We start from the raw sequence: 6,873 nt of genomic DNA, 5'->3' as shown, positions 1-6,873 counted from the left end.
TTCCAGGTACCCAAAATTGCTCTGACTCCTCAACTCCCGACTCCACTGCCCTGGCAGGGCTATGGAGTGGGTACAAAAATCATCTAACTCCAACTTCTCAGTTTAGGAAACCACCGACTCCAACTCCAGGTACCCAAAAATTGCTCGTACTCAGACTCCACAGCCCTGTGCCCACAGGCACTGCACTGACCACAGCCTATCCTACGTGGGTATGCTGCCCATACACAGTTGTGCACCTGTGAGTGTGAACCCAGCCTCTGACAGTAAGTGAACAGTCAGTTATTGAAGGTGATGTGTTTGTGTTGAAAGCATCAAAAATTTAGAGTCATAACGATTTATACAACTTTGACAAAGGTCAAACTGTGATTGTTGCACTACTGGGTAAGGGTGTCTTCAAACTTGCAGGTCTTGTGGGGGTGTTCCTGGTATCCAGTGGTCATTACCTACCATGGGCATCCATGGCTCGTTTATACATGAGAGAAGCAAAGGATAGGCCCCCTGATTTTGTCCCTTCATAGAAGCTCTAGTATAGCACAAACTGATGAAAATCTTAACCTGTACCTGAAATGGAAAATGTAAGAAAAACTAGATACTTACTTCAGTAGAGGAAAGCCTCCGTATAGTCCAGAGGCTTACCCGGTCTTCTTACATCTTTCCATTCCTGCGTTGATACCCCTTGAACATATTCAACAATATTGTCCAATATGCTGCATACGGCTGAAGCAGAGGGAGTACCTGGTATTAAATTTGTTTAACTGAACCTCTCCATAAGGCAGGTTCATGATCGTGCACCATCCGGAGGGGCGGAGTTTGGGTGGAGCATCATTACCTACCTACGGGGTGCCTCTCCTCTGGCCTCCTGTCTGTATGGGACCCACCATCTTCTTCACAGACGGGTTGCAGTTCGTGGATGCGAGGAAATCTCTGGAATTGCATCCACGGACTACATCTCCTGGCATGCACTGCGGCCCTTACGAGACTTCACCAAAAAGTTTAAAATGCGGCAGCAGCAGTTGGTCCAGACTCCATGGAGAAAATGTTGGATCTCATATGGACAGGAGGCCAGAGGAGCAGAACCCCGTTGGTAAGCATGGGGAGGTTTGTTTCAAAAACTTTTAATCCTAGGTGCACAGTTTCCTTTAAAAGGAACCCGAGGTGAGAGGGATATGGAGGCTGCCATATTTATTTCCTTTTAAACAATACCAGTTGCCTGGCAGTCCTCCTGATCCTGTGTCTCTAATGGTGGCCATACACTGGTCGATTTGACATCAGATTCGAGCAACAGATAGATCCCTCTCTGATCGAATCTGATCAGAGAGGGATCGTATGGCCACCTTTACTGCAAACAGATTGTGAATCGATTTCAGCATGAAACCGATCACAATCTGTGGTGGTGCTGCCGCTGCCCGCCCGCATACATTACCTGCTCCACCGGCGCGAGTCCCCGCTGTCTTCTCCGCTGGGCTCTGGCAGGCTTCACTTCTTTCTGTCCAGGGTGGTTTAAACAGTAGAGGGCGCTCTACTGTTTAAACTTCCTGCCGGGACAGGAAGAAGTGAAGCCTGCTGGACTCGGAGCCCAGCGCGGAGACGGAGCAGGTAATGTATTACCACTGTATTGCGTTGGTCATCGGGCATTCGAACGCCGCTAGCGACGCACTCCCGACCCGCCGGTGATCGAGAAAAATCTTCCACACGGATGGATCGAGGGGAGTGATAGATTTCGGGCGGAAATCGATCGTTCTGTCAGTGGTGTGCGCAGCGATTTCACAGCCGATTCGATCACTGTGATCGAAACGGCCGTATATCGGCGAGAAAATCGTTAGGTGTATGGGCCCCTTAAGGCTTTTAGCCATAGACCCTGAACAAGCATATGCAGATCAGGTACTCTGACTCAGCTGAGGTTTTACGGGATTAGCTATATGCTTGTTCCAGGGTTTTTACTCAGACACTACGTATGCCAGAAGATCAGAAGGACTGCCAGGCAACTGGCATTGTTTACAAGGAAATAAATATGGTAGCCTCCATATCCCTCACACCTCGCGTTCCCTTTAAAGCTGCACTGTTCCTGCACTGAGACCCCTCAAACATATTCAACAATATTGTCGAATATGTTGCTTGCAGCCTCATTTCCCTCTGTGTACAAGCACGACCGCACTGCACAGGCACAGAGTTCTGCCTGCACCAGTGCAGTAACACCGAGCCTCTTGTGCATGTTTTTTTTCCTCCTTTCACAAGCGGCTTTGTGCAACTGCGCAGGCACGGATTATACTGCGGGGCGGCTGCGCTTGTACATGGGCGGGAGCACAGCCATGAAGAAGAAGAGGGCCCTGGCGAGCAGCAGAGGATGAGGATGAGGGAAGTCGGGCTAGTAAAAAAGGACGCACAGGGATAGTGGACAAAAAGGGCGCCGCCATAGACTGCAATGCAAAACGCAAAATATCGGCTATTTGGCGCCCGAGAAATAGCGGTTACAGGGATCGTGTTAACAAAAGTTTTCGTTTACAAAATAAAGTTTATAACAAATATCGTTTACAAGTTCGTTTTGAGTTTGTGTTATACTTATTTTTTCGTTTTTAAATTTCGCTTATATCAGTTTTAACTTATTTTTTAGTTTTAAAATTTCGCTTACAAAAGTATAACAACTAAATTTTCGTTTACACTTCTTTGATCATTTAAAAATTTGTTTTCATATGTATAATGCTTAAATACCGTTTTCAACCTTATTGTATTAGAAATACATCGCTTTTGGTATTAACTTTGTTTTTACACTTATAATGCGTTGATTATAGTTACTAAAATATCGCTTTTAATATCACTGTTATTTTAAGACTAATGCGTACATGATTGTAAGGCTATCTATTGTATTGTATATATTTATATATACTTTTCTCTATTTATAATATTAATGTATACGTGATTTTAAGGCTATTTATTCTGTTACAAATATATATATTATTTTATTCAAGTTATTTGTAGAGAAGTATTTTAAGGATTAAATATATTATTGTTTATATGTGTTTAGGGTGTTTGTGTGGTGGGGATGGTTAGGTTTAGGCATTACCAGGGGGGTCTAGGTACATGGAGGGTTAGGTATAGTTACAGTATAATATATACGCAACCAGGGGGTGGTTAGGGTTAGGCACCACTAGGGGGGTGCTTAGGTTTAGGCACCCCCAGAGGGGTGGTTAGGTTTAGGCACCCCCAGAGGGGTGGTTAGGGTTAGGCACCACCAGGGGGGTGGTTAGGGTTGGGCACCACCAGGGGGGTGGTTAGGGTTAGGCACCACCAGGGGGGGGGGGTCTAGGGGTTAGGGATAGGTACAGGGAGGGCTCTGTGTGAGAGTAAGGTTAGGTATAGTTACAGCACAATATATGTAATATATACAATTTATTAAATTATGTATATTTAAACAAAGAGGAGGTCTAGGGGTTAGGGATAGGGAGAGATTTGTGTGAGCCTACAGTTAGGTATAATTACAGTAAAATATCTGTAAAACCTACCATTGCATTGCTATGCTTAATACAAGTGTAAATATCGTTTTTGTTAGACGCAATTTGACGTTTTTTTTCAGAATTCGTTTGTTGTTATAGACGGTATTTTGCAATTTCATTTCCGTTTATTTAACCTATTTAGCACTAAATTTTTGTTTACAACCTCTTAAACGAAAAATATGGTTTTGCATTAAAACTTACAATTTCGGCTATACCCCGCGCCCTTTTTTCCACGCGCCCTTTTTTGATACACGCCAGGGAAGTGCCTGGAGCATCCGAGGACTTCCCTCTACTGTGGTAAGTATGTCGTTACACCATCAGCAGTTGGCTGATGGTGTAATGGTTAAGGGCTCTGCCTCTGACACAGGAGACCAGGGTTCGAATCTCGGCTCTGCCTGTTCAGTAAGCCAGCACTAATTCAGTAGGAGACCTTTGGCAAGTCTCCCTTACACTGCTACTGCCAATAGAGCGCGCCCTAGTGGCTGCTGCTCTGCTCTGGCGCTTTGAGTCCGCAAGGAGAAAAGGGCAATATAAATGTTATTTGTCTTGTCTTGTCTATTTGTCTTGTTTTTAGAAGCAAGGTTGCAGCGTGGACAATGTAATAAGAGTTGCTAGGAGAATTGCAAGGGAACGCCTACTTTTGCAAAGATGCACAAAAACTGTAAAAATATGACTCCTTAGAATTTATTTAGCACAAATAGGTTTGGTTTGAGCAGATTAATGGCCAACACGTTTGGGGGGGCGGGGGTGTACACGCAATTGAGGCCGAAGAAGACTGAAGCCTGGAAGAAACCGCCCGGCAGCAATTGAAGATGGAAGCCTGGGTAAGTTTTAACCCTCCCTCACCCGCCCGCTGCACCTTCCCTACCTCACCCACTCAGGTGCAGCCCGGTTCACATCCCCCCCCCCCCCCCCCCCACTCCCAGTGGATTTTGCTCCCTAACGGTCCATTTATTCATTAGTGTGAAGAAACATTCCGTTTTCCCATTGCCCCAATGCAGGGCTTCATCTTCCGTTTCCGGTCCACTGAGCTGAGCGATCTGGAAAAATAGGTGCTGCAGGAAAAATGCGTTTCATTCAGCGGATCCGTACGAACAGATGCATGTGAATAGTTCCATAGGCTAACATTGGATCCATTCCGTTTGTAGAGTATCCGTTCAGTTTACGTTCGATTTTTAACGCTAACGTGAACTAGGCCAGCCTTACTGCCTCCCCATAGGTATGAATAGTTTTTCTTACAATCAGGGCTGTGGAGTCGGTACAAAAATCCACCGACTCCAACTCCTCAGCTTAGGATTCCACTGACTCCAACTCCTCGACTCCGACTCCTCTAATTTGCATATTACAATCTTGTCGACTGAAAGTATGTAGCGTGAAATTCGTCTCTTAACTGCCAACGCTTAGGAATTTTAAAAGAAAACTGAAGTAAGAAGGATATGTAGACTGCGAAATGTATTCCCTTTAGTCATAGACTAAAACTAGTCCTTGGTAAGAGTACTTGTAAAAGGTACAGAGCCTAGGCAATGTAACTGCGGGTACATGTAAGAGTGTTGTGCAGGTACTCTGCAGGGGAATGAGGAGATTCTTCCTCTATTACACATTCTTCATGCACAATCTGAACCAGGTTTATGGGTGATAGACAACACCTCTGTGTTCTATGTACACAAAATTCTAAGTGGATTCCCCGCAGCTCTGTGGGGAGTGCATATGTAGAGTATAGTACTACTGTGTAACAAAGGAAACTTGAGACAGATGAAATTAAAGTTTTATACATACCTGGGGCTTCCTCCAGCCCCCTTCAGGCTAATCAGTCCCTCGCTGTCCTCCTCCACCACCTGGCTCTTGTGCTATGAGTCCAGGTACTTGAGCCAGTCTGGTGTAGTGCGCATGCACACACTCCGTTGCCGGGAGCATACTACACCTTCGCATCACTAATGCGCAGGTGCAGAACGCTCCTGGCTGTGGAAGCGGCATGCGGCCAGACTGCGCTGACTGGCTGAATTACCAGGACTCATAGCAGTAGATCCAGGTGGTGGAGGTGGACAGCGAGGGACTGATTAGCCTGAAGGGGGCTGGAAGAAGCCCCAGGTATGTATAAAATGTTTCTTTTCATCCTTCTCAGGTACTCTTTAATTCGTAGTCACCAAACCAAATTTTAACAACATATCAAATTATTTGACTTCATGAGCATAAATCAGAATCAACGCAGAATAATTTCCATCTCACTGACCATCTCTATTAGTGACACGGTTACACATCAGGATTTATACTTGCAGCATAGTCGTAGTAGTAGTAGTATATTAGTATATATAAGAGATTCCTGTGTACACATCATATATACAGTCACAATCAGATGTGTATATCTGACTTTAAAAATACAGGTACTGCTTTTTTGAAGCAGCACAAGTTACTAATTTTGATTGGTTTATTTCATTTTTGTGGACTAAGCACAGCTATTACTGTACGTATAAATTATTTATGATGACTATTATCTGAGAAATAGAACATTTTACCATATTTTCTATTTTAATTACAGTTTAAATTCATTAGGAGTCTGTGCATTTATCCCGACTCCAGGCACCCAAAATTGCCCCGACTCCGACTCCACAGCCCTGCTTACAATCCTACTTTCCTTCCATGCCAATGTCAGCATACTACAGGGTTAGTCCCGCCCTGTAACCCCTCTAGGACCTGTCTATATAAATTTCAGACACTCCCCTTAGTAGTTGCTTTTTTTCTCTCGTCCTCCTCCAGGACTGTCACTAGTAGGCTTCACGCTAGATTTGTTAATTTATTTTTCGTTCCTTTATTTTTTTGCCTCACCTGCTGCTCTCTTGGCAGCCATCCACACAGCCCCTCACTGTGTGAAGTCCCCGCTGGTCCACCTTAAACAGGTGTAGGCGCTGGGATGGCCCCCTCTTTCTGCTGATCTTTCTGGGGGCATACCTCTATCTGTTCGCGCTGTAAAGCAGCGCTATCTATGAGTGGGCAGCTGCAGTAACGCTCTGCAGTAACGTTCTGCGTTTCACGCTGGTGCACAGGGTGACTTCCGGGAGGAAGTGACGTCATCGTTGCACTTCCGGTTATCGCTGGACGCTGGAGATTCAAATAGCCAGCGTCTCAGCGTGCAGAGTAGCAGACCTTGGCGGAGACACAGGGTGCATTGTGCCTGGCAAGCTACACACAACGGAGCAGGTAAGCGGCGCACAAAAGCGGCAGACTAGTGAGTGTTAGACGCTCTGGTGCTGGATACTTATATTTATTGTTTACTTACAGGTTTTATATGGGATCTTTACTGCTGAACTTGCTGTGCTAGTTTATCATTCTTCAGGATTTTTCAGGTGTGTTGGCTATTAGAATATTTGTGGCAAACATGTTTTAC

The sequence above is a fragment of the Hyperolius riggenbachi genome, chromosome 6, assembly GCF_040937935.1.
Source record: "Hyperolius riggenbachi isolate aHypRig1 chromosome 6, aHypRig1.pri, whole genome shotgun sequence".
Classification (NCBI taxonomy): domain Eukaryota; kingdom Metazoa; phylum Chordata; class Amphibia; order Anura; family Hyperoliidae; genus Hyperolius; species Hyperolius riggenbachi.
Note: the sequence above shows the minus strand (reverse complement) of the source record.